Here is a 17,887-nt window from a genome sequence, read left to right as displayed (position 1 = left end):
TTAAGGCTGTACCAAGGTTTCAGTTACAAAGGGACAACTCAGTGCTGACCAATAATAAAGAAAGTGTGTAATGTGTGGGTTTTGACCTTGAGCTGTTTAAAAACAAATCAGTTATTTTTTCTATGCCATTTTGCTGAGGGGATGTGAAGCTGTAACCAAGTTGGGTCACAGTAAAGGTTACCTGAACTTACCCCTGGGCTCAGACTCTCATTGAGGGCTTTGAGCTCAAAGAGGTTTTTGGTTTAAAGCTGCTCAATTCTTTCAGCCTCCTGCACTAAGTTTCCAATGTCGTATAGTAGATGGAGCAGCGAATGAGGAGCTCGTGCCATTAGAAATTGAAAACTTTTTAAGAGTGCAGGTAATACGTCGTTTCATTAGCATTGTAAAGTTTACTGGCAGCAGTGGGCTGTATTGACTAGAAACTGTGAAGAAGCAGATCTTGGACTAGAGTGGGTAAAGTTTAAAAATCACACCACCAGGTTATATCCAACACGTTTATTTGGAAACGCAAGCTTTTGGAGCGCAGCTCTTCCTTCAGGCACCTGTGGAGCAGGATCATAAGGCACAGATTTTATCGCAAAAGATCACAGTATTATGCAACTGATAGGATACATTGAACAAACCTAGATTGCTGTTAAGTCTTTCATCTTTTCAAATTGGTTGCAGGTTTCCTTAATATATAAATTTCAGAATTTCTTTTAAGTCACATTCTCGTGATGACATAGGGTGCTAATAAAAGTAGGTGACATCTCAGCTCAGACGATGCATGACAGGTGTGAGACTTGAATCCGCATGCATCCCAATCCCGAATCAGACCGGCTCCACTCCCAAAGTAGGAACTTATAACCTACTACATGGATTGGCTGCCTGCATATTGTGTGCTTTTTGAGCAAAATTGCATGTATCTGCAAATATAATTCAGCAAATGCAAATTCACCCCATAGACTTATGTATGTGCGCGTGCATGTGAGTTTGTGCATCAGAGTGCACGTAAGAATTTGGTAAAGTGAGTTTGTTCGAGTACAAGCCTGAGAGGTTGAAGGTGTTGGGGGGGGGGGGGGGGTGGGGGTGGTACAGTTAATAGGCCCTGGGTCATGTTACAGAACAGAGAGATCTGGCGGAGGTTCAGGTACATAGTTTGCCCTGTTATAGGAAGAATAATAATATTGGAGGGGATTCGGAAAAGATGTGCCAGGACTGGAGGGTTTGAGTTATAAAGAAGAGGCTGGACTTCTTTCACTGGAGCGGAGGAGGTTGACGGGTGACCTTATTGAGATTTATAAAATCATGATAGAAGTAGGTAAGGAGATTAGCAAAAATAGCGAGGAGCACGCGTGGCTATGTCAAGCCACGTGGGGGAAAAATTATGGCTCTACCTTTTATTTACCCATTGGTCTTCGGACAGTTAGAAACTGTGTCAGTAACACCAGCATCTCCACAGAGTCTACTACACATGCTCCTTGGTGTCAGCAAAAAAAACACACATGCTTGTAGCTGTCTGCAAAAATAGCACATTGTTTTGATGGACCAATGAGGAGCACTGGAAGGAGTCTGGTCCTCCTGTCAATCAGAGCCTCCCTGTTGTCTGAATGCAGAAGGTGGACATGAGCTTCTGAAGCTGCTGCTGTTCCTCTCTCTCTCTGAATGAAGAGAGAGAGAGACCCATTCACCACAGACTGCAACTTCCTTCCTCTGTCCAACATCTGTGACTACAGCACTCTCTTCTCACCCCATTTTCATGCTGGGGTTCAACTGTTGACTTGCAGCAATTGAAAGGAAATGGAGGGAATCCAGAGAGGACAGACTGGAAAGTTTGGTCCAGGTCTGTGTCTCAATTGGCAAATGCAGTACCTCATTTGTGAAGTTATAGCCTTTGTTGTGGAAAAAGAAAACAGCGCAAAGGAGGTGCATTGTTTAAATGGTCATATATTGGGATGTGGAGTAAGTAAGGACCGCAGATGCTGGAGATCAGAGTCAAAAAATGTGGCACAGGAAGCACAGCAGGCCAGGCAGCATCCGAGGAGCAGGAGAGTCGATCTTTCAGGCATGAGCCCTTCATCAGGAATGATGTATGGATGTACAAAGGGGCCTCAGCATTCTTCCACACCGGTCAATGCCAGTTGTGGGACAGGTGCAGCAAGCAAGCAAGGCAAGTAGTATATTAGCAAGAGGAATTCAGTTCTGAAGTGGGGACGTTTTCCTGCGGTCAGGAGCTCATTGAAAATATTCATTGCTGAGTTCATCTGATTTTTGAACAACAATGAACTGGATGGTTATTGGGAAGGCAAGAAAATGGTTTGAAGACCAGTACAGAACAGAGTCAGACAGCACAGAAACAGACCCATCAGTCCAACTAGTCCATGCTGACTATGTTCGCAAACTAAACTAATCCCACATAGTTTGGCCCATATCTCACCGAACCTTTCCTATTCATGTGCTTATCCCAATGTCTTTTAAATGTTGTCACTGTACCTGCATCCACCACTTCCTCTGGACGTTCATTCCACACACAAACCACGCTCTAAAAAATAAGGTGCCCCTCATGTCTTTTTAAAAATCGTTCTCCTTCAAAATTTGCTCCCTAATCTTGAAACCTCCATCCTAGGGAAAGGACACCCACCATTCACCTTATTTGTATAAGGCTACCTCTCAACCTCCTGTGCTCCACTGAAGAAAGTCTCAGTCTAACCACCTAGATGTAGGTAGATTCATATCCAATTATGATCTGTTCAATGCTGGTCCAGGCTTAAAAGACCAAGTGGCCTACACCTGCTCCCAATTCTCACACTGTGCCCAGGACAGCAATAGACATAAGACATATGAGCAGAAATTAGGCCATTCAGCCCATCAGGTCTGCTCCACCATTCAATCATGACTGATCAATTTTTCAACTCCATTTTCCAGCTCTCCCCCCATAACCCTAAATACCCTTCATACTCGAGAAACTACCTATATCGGTCTTAAATATACTCAGTGACCTGGCCTTCACACTCTTCTGCAGCAACAAATTCCACAGATTCACTGCTCTGGCTGAAGGGTTTTCTCCTTATCTCCACTCCAAAGGGATTTCCCTTTAATGTAAGCTATGCCCTCAGGTCCTGGTCTCTCCTACCAATGGTAACATCTTCCCAATGTCCACTCTGTCCAGGCTATTCAGAATTCTGTATATTTCAATTAGATTCCCCCAAGTTAATCATCATAACCATAATTCTATTAGTTTTAAAATAGTGATCGAAAAGGATAAACCTGATGTAAAAGTTGAAGTTCTAAATTGGAGGAAGGCTAATTTTGACAGTATTAGGCAAGACCTTTCAAGAGCTGACTGGGGGCAGATATTCGCAGGTAAGGGACGGCTGAAAAATGGGAAGCCTTCAGAAATGTGATAACCAGAGTCCAGAGACAGCATATTTCTGTTTGGGTGAAAGGAAAGGCTGGTAGGTGAAGGGAATGCTGGACGACTACAGATGTTGAGGGTTTGATTTAAAAAAAAGGAAGCATATGTCAGGTATAGACAGGATAGGTCGAGTGAATCTTTGGAAGAGTGTAAAGGCAGTAGGAGTATACTCGAGTGTGAAATCGGGCAAAAAGGAGACATAGCTTTGGCAAATAGATTAGATTACCTACAGTGTGGAAACAGGCCCTTCGGCCCAACATTCTTCTGAAGAGTAACCCACCCAAACCAATTTCCCTTTGATTAATGGACCTAACACTATGGGCAATTTAACATGGCCAATTCACCTTACCTGCACATCTTTGGACTGTGGGAGGAAACTGGAGCATCCAGAGGAAACCCACACAGACACTGGGAGAATGTGCAAATTCCACAGAATTGCCTGAGCCTGGAATCAAACCTGGGACCCTGGTGCTGTGAGGCAGCAATGTTAACCACTGAGCTACCGTGCCATGAATGTAGGGAAATAGATGATGACATCTTGAAAAATGTCCAAATTACAGATTAGGACATGTTGGATGTCTTGAAACCCATAAAGGTGGATAAGTCCCCAGGACATGATCATGTGTACCCTAGAACTCTAAGAAGCTAGGGAAGTGATTGTTGGGCCCCTTGCTGAGATATTTGTATCAATAGTCACAGGTGAGGTGCTAACATGGTGCCACTATTTAATAAAGGTGGTAAGGATACGCCAGGATATATAGAACGGTGAGCCTGATGTCAGTGGTGGGCAAGTTGTTGGAGGGAGTCCTGAGGGACAGGATTTACACATATTTGGAAAGGCAAGGACAAATTGGGGATAGTCAACATGGCTTTGTGCGGGGGAAATCATGTCTCACAAACTTGATAGAGTATTTTGAAAAAGTAACGAAAACAATTGATGAGGGTAGAGTGATGGTCATGATCTATATGGAGTTCAGTAAGGTGTTTTGAGGTTAGACATCATGGAATACAAGGAGAACTAGCCATTTGGATATGGAACTAGCTTGAAGATAGAAGACAGGTGGTGGTGGAGGGTACATTTTCAGACTGGAGGCCTGTGCCCAGTGGAGTGCCATAAGAATCAGTGCCGAATTCACTACTTTTCGTCATTTATATAAATTATTTTGATGTGAACATAGGAGGTATAGTTAGTAAGTTTGCAGATGACACAAAAATTGGGGGTGTAATGGACAGCAAGGAAGGTTACCTGAGATTTACAATGGGATCTCGATCAGATGGGCCGATGGCTGAGGAGTGGCAAATAGAGTTTAATTTAGAGAAATGTGAGGTGTTGTACTTTGTAAAAGCAAATCAGAGCAGGACTTATACACTTAATGGTAAGATTCTGGGGAACAAAGAGACCTTGGAGTGCAGGTTCATAGCTCCTTGAAAGTAGAGTCGCAGATGGATAGGATAGTGAAGGCAGCGTTTGGTATGCTTTTCTTTATTGGTCTGAGCATTAAGAATAGGAGTTGGGACGTCATGGTGTGGCTGTACAGGACCTTGGTTAGGCCACTTTTGGAATATTGCGTGCAGTTCTGGTCTCCTTCGTATTGGAAGAATGTTGTGAAACTCGAAAGGGTTCAGAAAAGATTTGCAAGGATGCTTCCAGGGTGGAGGGATTGAGCAATAGGTAGAGGCCGAATAGGAGAGAACTGTTTTCTCTGGAGTGTCAGAGGCCGAGGGATGACTTTGTAGAGGTTTAGAAAATCTTGAGTGACATGGATAGCGTAAATTAGACAGTCTTTTTCCTGGGTGGGGGAGTCCAGAACTAGAGGATTTTGGTTTAGGGTGAGAGGGCAAAGATTATAAAATCCCCTACCATAACCACCTTATTATTCTTAACGATAACTGAAATGTCCTTACAAATTCGTTTCTCAATTTCCCGCTGATTCTTAGGTGGTCTATAATACAATCCCAATAAAGTAATTATCCCTTTCTTATTTCTCAGTTCCACCCAAATATCTTCCCTGGATGTATTCCCAGGAATATCCTCCCTAAGTACAGCTGTAATACCATCCCTCATCAAAAACACCACTCCCCTTTCTATCCTCCCTACAGCATTTGTATCCTGGAACCTTACGCTGCCAGTCCTGTCCATTCCTGAGCCATGTTTCTATTACTGCTATGACATCACTTGCCCTGAGTTCATCTGCATCCCATGTTCGGTCTCTTGCTTTGAAGTAAATGCAGTTTTATTTACCAATCCTAACTTGTTCTCTGCTTTGTCCCTGCCTACCCTGACTGTTTGACTTATTCATTTTCCCAACTGTACCAGTCTCAGATTGATCGCTTTCCTCACCTTACTAGTTTAAAACCTCCCAAGCAGCTCTCACAAGTTTTCCTGCCAGTATATTAGTGCCCTTCCAATTCAGGTGCAGTCCGTCCTTCTTGCACAGGTCACTTCTACTCCAGAAGAGATTCCAAAGATCCAAAAATATGAACCCTTCTCCCCTGCACAAGCTCCTCAGCCACATTCATCTGCCCTATCCTCCTATTCCTACCCTCACTAACTCAAAGCACTGGGAGTAACCCAGATATTACGACCCTCGAGGACCTCCTTATTTAATTTCCTGCCTATTTTCTTTATTCTCCTTTCAGAATCTCATCTTTTTCCCTTCATATGTCTTTGGTTCCAATGTATACAATGACCTCCTGCTGGTCCCTCTCCACTTTGAGAACATTCTGTACTCTGAGACATCCTTGATCCTGGCACCAGGGAGGCAACACACCATTCTGATTTTTCGCTGCTGGCAGCAGAAATGTCTATCTGTGCCTCTGACTAGAGAGTCCCCTATCACAATCGATCGCTTGGAACCCGACATACGCCTCATTACATGAGAGCCTGTTTCAATACCAGAAACTTGGCTGTTCGTGCTACGTTCCAGAGAGTCCATCACCCCCCTACATTTTTCAAAACAGCATCGCCACAGAAGACTCCTGCACTACCTGTCCATCTTTCCTACCTTTTCCGGAGTTACTCTATCCATCTGATTGCGGCTTTTCTCCCTTCCTAGCTCTTGTAAATTCCACACTGCCTCTAACCATCGCTCCAACTAATCCATTCGATCTGATGAGATTCGCAACTAAGAACACTTCCTGCAGACATGATCCTCAGTAACATGGAAACTCTCCCTCATCTCCCACGTCCAATAAAGGCCATCTTTACTCATTCATAATCTACAGACCCAGAAAATAGCACTGTCTTTTTGCTCTTTAACCTGCTCCGGGCTCACTTAGTACTTATAGTTTATATTTTCAAAATTTAATCCGAGACAGAGTTCAATAAAACATATAATCAAGAAAGAACCCATTCTACACACTACTGTAGACTTACAGTAAGGTTACACATTAAAAACTATACAATTATTTGTTCCTGTGCTGTGAGCTCTCCCACACTGGTTCCTCCAAGACCAGCTGTGAATTTCGCTGTTTGTTAATTTTTCCGAGGCGCACACCGATGTCCAGAGATACGTGAATTAAAATAGCAAAGGCAGTAACTACAGATTCACTGTTGTCAGTTAGCAGTGCTGGTTTCTTTCTCTCTCTCCCTCACTGGCTTTGTGCTTGCTGTCTTTGTCTGCCTTGCTCCCTTTTAAAAGTGTCATTGTTTTAAATTTTTTCTCCCCCAAAGTTTCAAAACAATTCAACAGCATATAAACAGCAGTAATTGCTGTTCCTGGAATTAGAGGAAATCACCTCATACATCCAAAATACCTCAAAGACACAGCAGCTCTTCCAGCCACAATGCTTTCCCGTTCTCCATCTTGAATGAGTTCTTGGTGAACATTCCCATCTCAGAGGTTACAAATTTATTATTCAAATCATCTGCCTTTCTATTTTTGCTACCAAAGTGGATCACCTCACATTGACCCACACTAAACTGCACCTATCATACATTTGCCCACTCACTCAGCTTGTCCAAATAACATTGTATCCTCCTCACAGCTCACCCTACCACCCAGCTTTGTGTCGTCTGCACATTGGAAATATTCCAATTCGTTCTCTCATCTAAATCATTGGCATATATTGTGAATACCTGGGGTCCTCATCCCAATCATAAATCATTATAAAACATTGATCTGACCCGATTCTCCCTGACTGACCGTACAAAATAGCAGATGCTAGCCTGATGTTCATAACTGACTGAGATCCGATGAGCAATTATGAACCATTGAATTACTAAAGCACAGAAGCAGGCCATTCAGCTCATTGTGTCCTTCAGTTCTCTGAATGACCTTTCTGACCTGGTACCATTTTCCTTGGAAGCTTGTACATTGCTTGTAATCAAATAATTATCCAATGCCCTTATTTGAACCTGCTTAAACTACTGTTCCATGCAATGCATTCCAGACCTATTTACTCACTGAGAAATTTCTTCCTCTCATCCCATTTTCTTCCTTGTCATGTATTTGAAATCTGCATACTTATTCTCAATTCTTTCACGATGGTGAACAGTTTGTCTGTTCTGGGTAGACCCCTCGTGATTTTCAAAACTTCATTTAAATCTTGTCTCAGCCTTCTCCAATCTAACTTTAGGGCTGAAATTTCTCACTGTTGGAACTGTTCATGTGAAGGTGGTTTCTCTAAACCTCCCAATGTTCCTTGCTGAAGATGTGGTAGATGCAGATACAACATTTGGATGGGGACATGAATAGAAAGGTTTAGAGGGATATGGGCCAAATGCAGGCAAGTGGGACTAGTTTAGTTTGGGAATCCTGGCCGGCAAGGACTAGTTGGAGTGAAGGGTCTGTCTCTGTGCTGTATACCTCTATGAACCAGAAGTGACCTGATTGAAACCAGTGGAATTCTGAAAGGGGCATGACAGGGTAGATGCAGATAAAATGTTCCTTTGTTGGGGGGAGTCTTAGAATCCTGACAATGTGGAAGCAAGCTATTCGGCCCATCCATTTCACTCTGGCCCTCTGAAGAGCCACCCTCCCTTACTCTATTTCCCAGGGCTAATCCATCCTAACTTGCACATCCCTGGCAATGGGACTCTGTGTGAGAACCTCTCCAGCTACATTGAAGGCATCTTGAAACCCATTATACAGGGAACCCCCAGCTTCTGTTGCGACACTACAGATTTCTTACAGAAACTCAGCACCACGGACCAGTCAAACCGGAACATTCCTCGTCACAATGTTCGTTTCAGCACTCTACACCAGCATCCCCCACAAATGATGGCATCATGGCAACAGCCTCATTACTCAACACCAACAACTGCCAATCTCGGAGAACCATCCTACAACTCATCTGCTTTATCCTCGATCGCAACCTCTTCACCTTTGACAATCAGTTATTTATCCAGACACATGGAACAGTCATAGGGAACAAATTTGCATGCCAACATATTCATGCAGAGGTTCAAACAAGACTTGTTCTCTACGCAGGACCTCCAACTGACACTATACACCAAGTACATTGACGACAATTTATTTTTCTGGACCTGTGGAGAGGAGTCACTGAAAAAGGTACACAGGGATATCAACAAGTTTCATCCCATCAAACTCATCATGGACTATCTCTACTGTCTCATTCTTGGACACAGCATCTCCAAGAACGGGTAGCACCTCAGCACCTCACGCAACTGCAAACCCACGGATAACCTCACTATGCTACAGTTCGCCAGCTTCCACCCAAAACATATTAAAATAGCCATCCCCTATGAACACACTCTATGCATACACAGGATCTGTTCAGATGAGAAGGAACATGACAGGCACTTGGAAGTCAGGGATGCCCTCATAAGAACAGAGTACGATGCTCAACTCATCCACTGCCAGATCCAACATGCCGTGGTGAACCATGAGAAATGCAGGGTAATAGTAATAGACACAGGAGTATGCCATTTGGCTCATCCAGCCTGCTCCACCATTCATTAAGATCATGGCTGATCTATCCATTGTCTCAGCTCCTCCTCCTTGCATTGTCCCAACTACCCTTAATACTCTTACCATGCAAAACCCATCCAACTGTATCTTCAATATACTTAATGAAGCTGCCTCTACTGCTTCCTTGGGCAGAGAATTCCATAGGTTCACTACTCTCTGGGAATTGTGGTTCCTCCTCATCTCTGTCCTGAACCTACTCCCCCTAATCTTGAGGCCTGGTCTCATCCACCAGCAGAAATGAGTGGATAGGGTAGGGCTACATTCCCACAGTATAATTAATTCCCACTTTCCACCAAAATCCCGGATGTACTCACTTAATTGCTGTCTCACAAATGAAAGATTTTACTGCAACTACTTCTACTCCCAGTAAGGGCAAAGGCTCTTTGAAAGCTGCTCTGAAAGTCCATTCTTCATAACCATATTTCTGCTTTCACCGAAGACGATTATAGAGTCATACAGCATGGAAACGAACCCTTTGGTCCAACTCGTCTGTACCAACCAAATATCCCAAATTAATCTTCTCATTTGCTAGCATTTGGACCACATCCCTCTAAACCCTTCCTATTCATGTACTCAGCCAGATGCCTTTTAAATGTTGTAATGGTACCAGCCTCCTTCACTTCCTCTGGTAGTTTGTTCCATATATGTACCACCCTCTGTGTGAAAACGTTGCCCTTCAGGTCCCTTTCCCCACTCACCTTAAACCTATGCCCCTCTTGTTCTGGACTCCCTTACCCTGGGAACAAACCTTGGCTATTCACCCTATCCATGCCCCTTGTAAACCTCTAAGGTCACTTCAGCCTCCAATGCTCCAGGGAAAACATCTCTGGTCTATTCGGCCTCTTCCTGTAGCTCAAACTCACCAACTCTGGCAACAGCCTTGCAAATCTTTTCAGAACCCTTTCAAAGTTTCACAACATCTTTCCTATAATAGAGAGACCAGAACTAAATGCAGTATCCCAAAAGTGGCTTCCTGTACTGTCTCAACATGACCTCCCAACTCCTATACTCAATCCACTGACCAATAAAAGAAAGCATACCAAACGCTTTCTTCACTACCATCTCTACTTGTGACTCCACTTTCAAGGAACTATGAACCTACACTTCCTGGTCTCTTGGTTCAGGAACACTCCTAGGACCTGACCAGTAAGTGTACACGTCCTGCCCCAATTTGCCTTTCCAAATGCAACCCCTCACATTTCTCTAAAATTAAACTCCAACTGCCACTCCTCGGCCCATTGGCCTATCCGATCAATTCTAATTCACAGCAAACTCTTTCCTCTTATTCCTGAAAATCTCCAGCCCACACGCTCCCACCATTTTCACTTTGCTGAACCTCATCCTAAAGGGTCTCAATCATGCCGAAGACTAGGCCCACATTTAAGGGGATCTAACTGAAACATACAGAATGTTTCTGAACAGCCTGGTCAGAGTGGACATTGGGAAGATGTTTCCATTGGTAGAAGAGACGAGAACCCGATGGCACAGCCTTAAGAGTAAAGGGAAAACAGTTCAGAATGGAGATAAGGAGAAACTTCTTCAGCCAGAGAGTGGTGAATCTATGAAATTCACTGCCATAGAAGGCTGCGGAGGATAAGCCACTAAGACAGAGAGATCGGTTCTTGAGTATCAAGGAGATTAAGAGTTACGGGGAGAAAGTGGAGGCCAAGTAATTGATTATATTTAAGAGTGAGACATATAGGTTCTTAAGTAACAAAAGGATCAACGGTAATGGGGAAAAAGCATGAGAATGGGGTGAAGCAACTTATCAGCCAAGCTTGAATGGGGGAGTAGACCCAATGGGCTGAATGGCCAAATTTCTGCTCCTCTGTCTTATGGTCTCTTGCTGTCCTGGACACAGAGTGACAGAACTGGGAGCAGGAGTCAGCCATTTGGTCTTTTGAGCCTGCACCAGTATTGAACACATCACTCTTGCTCCCCCTCTGTTCTCACTCGGCTCTAACTAATTCTCCTGAAGGTGCAGATTCAGGATCTTACAGAGGCAGAGGCAGAAAAGCAAAAACATCAAGTCGGACAATTTACTGAATTTTGGAGAACTTCACCTTTAAGTTAATATTTTGCACAACAGTGGGATACTGCTGAGTGAGCAGGTATGATTCTGGAAAACAAAAACAAGTGTCAGTTCAGGGTGAACCTGCCACGCAGCTTCTTGAGGAACAACCAGACATGACATGGTTAACATCCCCAGGAAGGGAGAAGCAAAATGAGACATCAAGGCATTAACACTGACACACTTCAGTCAAACTCTTTGGCTCCCAGTAAGGGAAAAACATTCTTGAAAGCTGCTCTGAAAGCCCAGTCTTCACAACTAGACTTTTGCTTTCACCGAAGACATTAGAGTCATACAACATGGAACCAGACCCTTCAGCCCAACTCATTTGTGCCAACCAGATATCCTAAATTAATCTAGTCTCATTTGCCTGCATGCGGTCCATATCCATCCTTCCTATTCATATACCCATCCAGTTCCCTTTTAAACGGTGCCATTGTACCAGCCTCCACTTTTTCTGGCAGCTCGTTCATTACATGCCCCACAGATCCCACGTATATCATTCCCCTCTCACCTCAAACATATGCTGTCTAGGTTTGGACTCCCGTACCCTGGGAAAAGACCTTGGGTATTCACCCAATCCATGCCAGTTATGAACGTTCATTGGGTTACCCCTCAACCTCTGATGATCCATCAGTCCACCCTTCAGCCTCTCATGCTCCAGCGAAAACATCCCTGTAGTTCAAACACTCCAACTCTGGCAACAGCCTTGTAAATCGTTGTGGTTCTGTTCGCCGAGCTGGGAATTTGTGTTGCAGACGTTTCGTCCCCTGTCTAGGTGACATCCTCAGTGCTTGGGAGCCTCCTGTGAAGCGCTTCTGTGATCTTTCCTTCGGCATTTGTAGTGGTTTGAATCCGCTGCTTCCGGTTGTCAGTTCCAGCTGTCCGTTGCAGTGGTCGGTATATTGGGTCCACTACAAACCACTACAAATGCCGGAGGAAAGATCACAGAAGCGCTTCACAGGAGGCTCCCAAGCACTGAGGATGTCACCTAGACAGGGGACGAAACATCTGCAACACAAATTCCCAGCTCGGCGAACAGAACCACAACAACGAGCATCCGAGTTACAAATCTTCTCACAAACTTTGAGCCTTGTAAATCATTTCCAACTCCTTTCAAAGTTTCACAACATCTTTCGAATAGCAAGGAGACCAGAACTGAATGCAGTATTCCAAAGTGGCCTAACCAATACCCTGTACAGCTGCAACATGACATCCCAACTCATATACTCAATGCTTTGACCAATAAAAGGAAAGCATACCAACGCTTTATTCACTATCCTATCTTCCTGAGACTCTGCTTTCAAGGAACTCTGAACTAGCACTCCAAGGTCTCTTTGTTCAGCAACATTCCCCTTAACTGAGTCAGTCCTGTCTGGATTGCTTGACCGAAATGCAACACCTCACATTTGCCTAAATTAAACCCCAACTCCCACTCCTCGGCACATCTGCCCAATCAATTCTATTTTACATCAAACTCTCCTTCCTCATTCCCAAACAGCTGAAAATCTCCATCCCACACACTTTCCCTCCATTCTCACTTTGCTGAACCTAACTCCTGCTGTACTCATCCTGAAGGATCTGGTTCATGCTGATTAACAGGCCCACACTCATGGAGATCTAATTGAAACATGCAAAATACTGAACGGCCTGGACAGAGTGGACATTGGGAAGATGCTTCCATTGATAGGAGAGACTAGGACCCAAGGACACAGCCTTAGAGTAAAGGGAAGACCTTTAGAACGGATCTCAGGAGAAACGTCTTCAGAGAGTGGTGAATCTATGGAATTCATTGCCACAGAAGGCTGTGGAGGACAAGTTACTGAGGACATTTAAGACTGAGACAGATCTGTTCTTGAGTATCAAGGGGATTGAGGGTTATGGGGAGAAAGTGGAAGAATGGGGATGAGAAACTCATCAGCCATGATTAAATGATGGATCAGAGCTGATGCACAGAGTGGCATAATTTCTGCTCATATGTCTTACGGTCTGTTGATGTCCTGGACACAGTGTCAGAATTGAGAGCAGAAGTATGCCATTTGGTCTTTCAAGCCTGGACCAGCATTGAACAGATCATAAGCGGATATGAAACTACCTCCATCGAGGTGGATAGGCTGAGACTTTTTCACTGGAAGAAAGTGAGGGCTGAGAATGCTGGAGATCAGAGGTGAAAAGTGTGGTGTTGGAAAAGCAAAGCAGGTCAGGCAGCATCCGAGGAGCAGGAAAATCGATATTTCGGGCATAAGCCTTATACCCAAAACACAGATTTTCCTGCCACTCGGATGCTGCCTGATCTGCTGTGCTTTTCCAGAACCACACATTTCAGCTCCGATCTCCAGCATCTGCAGTCCTCACTTTCTCCACATCACCATTTAAACAATGCACCTCCTTTCTGCTTTTTTTCCCCCCACAGCAAAAGCTTTAAGCCTCTCAGTGTGGGACTGTATTTGCCATGTGTTTGCCAATTGTGGTCCTTTCTACATTGGGGAGATTGAGCGTAAACTTGGGGAACAGTCACCACCCATTTTAATTCCCCTTCCCACTCCCTTACTGACATGACCATCCTAGGCCTCCTCCATTGCCACAACCGCAAATCGAAGGAATACACCTCATCTTCCGGGCAGCCAACAGCCCGAAGTACTCAACATTGCGTTTTCCAATTTCAAATAACCTCCCCTTCCACTCCTCCTTGCCATCAACCAGGTTCCTTACACCCATTGACCAACCAGGCTGTACCCTCTCCCTGTCTCCACCTATCCCCACTTCACCACCCTGTCCCCAGGTCTGCAGTTCTCCCTACACCCATAACATCGACTTCTCCACCTCCTGATGCTGCCTGGCTTGCTGCGTTCTTCCACCTCCTGCTGGTCTATTTTGCCAATTGAGACACAGACCTGGACCAACAGTTCCCGAGTCTGCCCCCTCCCAGGATTTGCTCCATCTCCATTCGGTTCTGCAAGTCAACAATTGAACCCTAGAATGAAAAGTAAATAGAAAAGGGGGTGAGAAAAGAGGGTGTTGTACTCACAGACGTTAGACAGAAGAAGGAAGTTGCAATCTGGGCTGAAGCTCAACCTTAATTCTGAGAGAGGGGAGCAACAACAACTTCTGAAGCTCATGGTCCACCTTCCACTTTCAGACAGTAGGGGAGCTCTGATTGGCAGGAGGACAAGTCTCCTTGCAGTCCTCCAGACAGACCTTAATGGTCCTTCAAAAGAAGATCTCGCGTCTTTTCTGCTGACATCAAGGAACATGCCCAATGTTTTGGGGACACCAGCGAACATGTGCCCTGCTTGTTGACACCAAGGAGCGTATGCAATATGCTCTGTTGTGATGTTAGTGTTATTGACAGAGAAAGTGTTCAAATGCCAAGAGGAGAAAAAAGGGTGGAGCCACAGTTTTTTTCCCCACATGGCTTGACATATTATTGCTTTCGCATTTCTTCTCGTTGCTCAACTTTTTTATTTTTTACCCCAGTGTAGGGGTGAAGCTCAGAACATAGGTACTTTCTATATCTTTCTGCTCTCAATCTAAACCTAAGGGGCAACGTTTCCACGCAGTGTGTGGTGAGTGTATGGAAGGAGCTGCCAGAGGAAGTGGTGGAGGCTGGTGCAATTACAACATTTAAAAGGCATCTGGATGGGTATATGAATAGGAAGGGTTTAGAGGGATATGTGCCAAGTGCTGGCAAATGGGACTAGATAAATTTAGGATAGCTAGGAGAAAGTGAGGACTGCAGATGCTGGAGATCAGAGTTGAGTGTGCTGGAAAAGCACAGCAGGTCAGGCAGCATCCGAGGAGCAGGAGAATTGATAGTTTGGGCATAAGTCTGCCTGATGAAGGGCGTATGCCCAAAACGTCGATTCTCCTGCTCCTCGGATGCTGCCTGAGCTGCTGTGTTTTTCCAGCACTACACTCTCAACATTAATTTCGGATATCTGGTCAGCATGGACGGGTTGGACCAAAGGGTCTGAACAACATTATGACTCTAAATAATAAGAAACATACTTTGACAAATAATAAAATACTGTATATCCAGGTTAGCAAGGTTTAGTAGCATGCTTGACAAAAGACTTTCAACAGGTCCTGCCCCTTCAGTGACTGAGGAACATATTCATGCTTGTGCATAATCTCCTTCACTAGTATTTACACACCAGCCTAAGCAATCGCACAAGCGACAGAAAGCGCAAAAAGCACTAGGATCTTGAAACGAAAAGTGAGGGTAGAAAGCACAAGGCTTTTTTAAAAAAGGGTAAAAAGCACAAGGATTTTAAATAAACAGTGACGGTAAAAAGCACAAGGATTTTTAAAAAAAAAGTGAGGGCAAAAAGCACAAGGATTTTTAAAGTGAGGGTTAGAAGCACAAGCATTTCAAAAAGTGACGGTAAAAAGCACAAGGTTTTTTTAAAAAACAGTGAGGGCAAAAAGCACAAGGATTTTTAAAGAGGGGTTAGAAGAACAAGCATTTCAAAAAGTGAGGGCAAAAAGCACAAGGATTTTTTAAAAACAGTGAGGGTAAAAAGCACAAGGATTTTTCAAACAAGGGTAAAAAGCACAAGGATTTTAAATAAAACAGTGAGGGTAAAAAGCACAAGGGTTTTTTAAAAACAGGGTAAAAAGCAGAAGGATTTTAAAAGAACCAAGGGTAAAAGACACAAGGATGTTTCAAAAAAAGTGAGGGTAAAACGCACAAAGATTGTAAACAACACAGTGAGGGCAAAAAGCACAAGGATTTTTTTAAAAAAGGGTAAAAAGCACAAGGATTTTTTAAAAAACGGAGGGTAAAAAGCACTAGGATTTAAATAAACAGTGTGGGTAAAAAGCACTAGGATTTTAAAAACAAAACCGTGAGGGCAAAAAGCACAAGGATTTTAAACAAAGCAGTGAGGATGAATAAACACCAGGATTTTAAAAATAACAGGGTAAAAAGCACAAGGATTTTAAAAAGAATCGTGGGTAAAAAGCACAAGGATTTTTTAAAAAGTGAGGGTAAAAAGCACAAGGATTTTCAAAAAAAAAAGGGGGTTAAAAAGCACAATGATTTAAAAACACTGAGGGTAAAAAGCACAAGGATTTTAAGAACAGTGAGGGCAAAGAGCACAAGGATTTTTCAAAAAAAGGGGTTAAAAGCACAAGGATTTTTTTAAAAAGTGAGGGTAAAAGCACAAGGATTTTTTTAAAAACGGAGGGTAAAAAGCACAAGGATTTTTAAAAAAGTGAGGGTAAAAATCACAATATTTAAAACAACAGTGAGGGTAAAAAGCATAAGGATTTTTCAAAACAGGTTAAAAAGCACAACGATTTTTTAAAAAAGTGATGGAAAAAGCACAAAGATTTTTTAAAAACAGTCAGGGCAAAAAGCACAAGGATTTTTCAAAAAAGGGTAAAAAGCGCAAGGATTTTACAAAGAACTGTGGGCAAAAAGCGCAAGGATTTTTTAAAACACTGAGGGTAAAAAGCACAAGGATTTAAAATAAACTGAGGGTAAAAAGCACAAGGATGTTTAAAAAACAGAGTAAAAACACAGTTATTTTAAAAGAAAGTAAGGGTAAAAAGCACAAGGATTTTTCAAAAAATGGGTAAAAGGAACAGAATTTTTAAAAAGGAGAGGTCAAAAAGCACAAGGATTTTAAACAAAACAGTGAGGGCAAAAAGCACAGGGATTTTTCTAAATAGGGTAAAAAGCACAAGGATTTTTTTTAAAAAGTGAGGGTGAAAAGCAGAAGGATTTTAAAAGAACCGAGGGTAAAAAACACAAGGATTCTTTTAAATAAAGGGGAAAAAGCACAAGATTTTTTTAAAAACCGAGGATTAAAAGCACAAGGATTTTTCAAACACAGTGAGGGTAAAAAGCACAAGGATTTTGCATAAAACAGTGAGGGTAAAAAGCACAACGATTTTACAAAGAACCATGGATAAAAAGTACAAGGATTTTACAAAACACTGGGCAAAAAGCACAAGGATTGTTTAAAAAACTGAGGGTAAAAAGCACAAGAATTTAAAATAAACTGAGGGTAAAACGCACGAGGATTTTAAACAAAGCAGTGAGGATAGAAAGCACCATAGAGATGTACAACATGGAAACAGACCCTTCGGTCCAACCCGTCCATGCTGACCAGATATCCCAACCCAATCTAGTCCCACCTGCCAGCACGCGGCCCATATCCCTCCAAACCCTTCCCTATTCATATACCCATCCAAATGCCTCTTAAATGTTGCAATTGTATCAGCCTCCACCACATCTTCTGGCAGCTCATTCCATACACGTACCACCCTCTGCGTAAAATAGCTTCCCCTTAGGTCTCTTTTATATCTTTCCCCTCTCACCCTACACCTATACCTTCTAGTTCTGGACTCCCCGACCCCAGGGAAAAGACTTTGTCTATTTATTCTATCCAAGCCCCTCATAATTTTATAAACCTCTATAAGGTCACCCCTCAGCCTCCAACGCTCCAGGGAAAACAGCCCCAACCTGTTCAGCCTCTCCCT

General features: G+C 43.4%; 1 long non-coding RNA gene across 1 annotated transcript in view; it reads right to left on the bottom strand.

Moving 5' to 3' along the window:
* LOC148136489 (uncharacterized) overlaps nucleotides 1–17,887 on the bottom strand; it is a 51,061-nt gene that overhangs the window by 22,932 nt on the left and 10,242 nt on the right. The window contains exon 2 of the long non-coding RNA XR_015754423.1: nucleotides 11,391–11,446. This is a non-coding gene — a long non-coding RNA (uncharacterized LOC148136489). The remainder of the gene's footprint in view (nucleotides 1–11,390; nucleotides 11,447–17,887) is intronic.

Source organism: Chiloscyllium plagiosum, unplaced genomic scaffold, assembly GCF_037043375.1.
Source record: "Chiloscyllium plagiosum isolate Xiang-an unplaced genomic scaffold, Cpla_swu_hap1 HiC_scaffold_45, whole genome shotgun sequence".
Lineage (NCBI taxonomy): Eukaryota > Metazoa > Chordata > Chondrichthyes > Orectolobiformes > Hemiscylliidae > Chiloscyllium > Chiloscyllium plagiosum.
The sequence above is the reverse complement of the archived record's forward strand: the minus strand, read 5'-3'. Positions and strand labels throughout refer to the sequence as shown.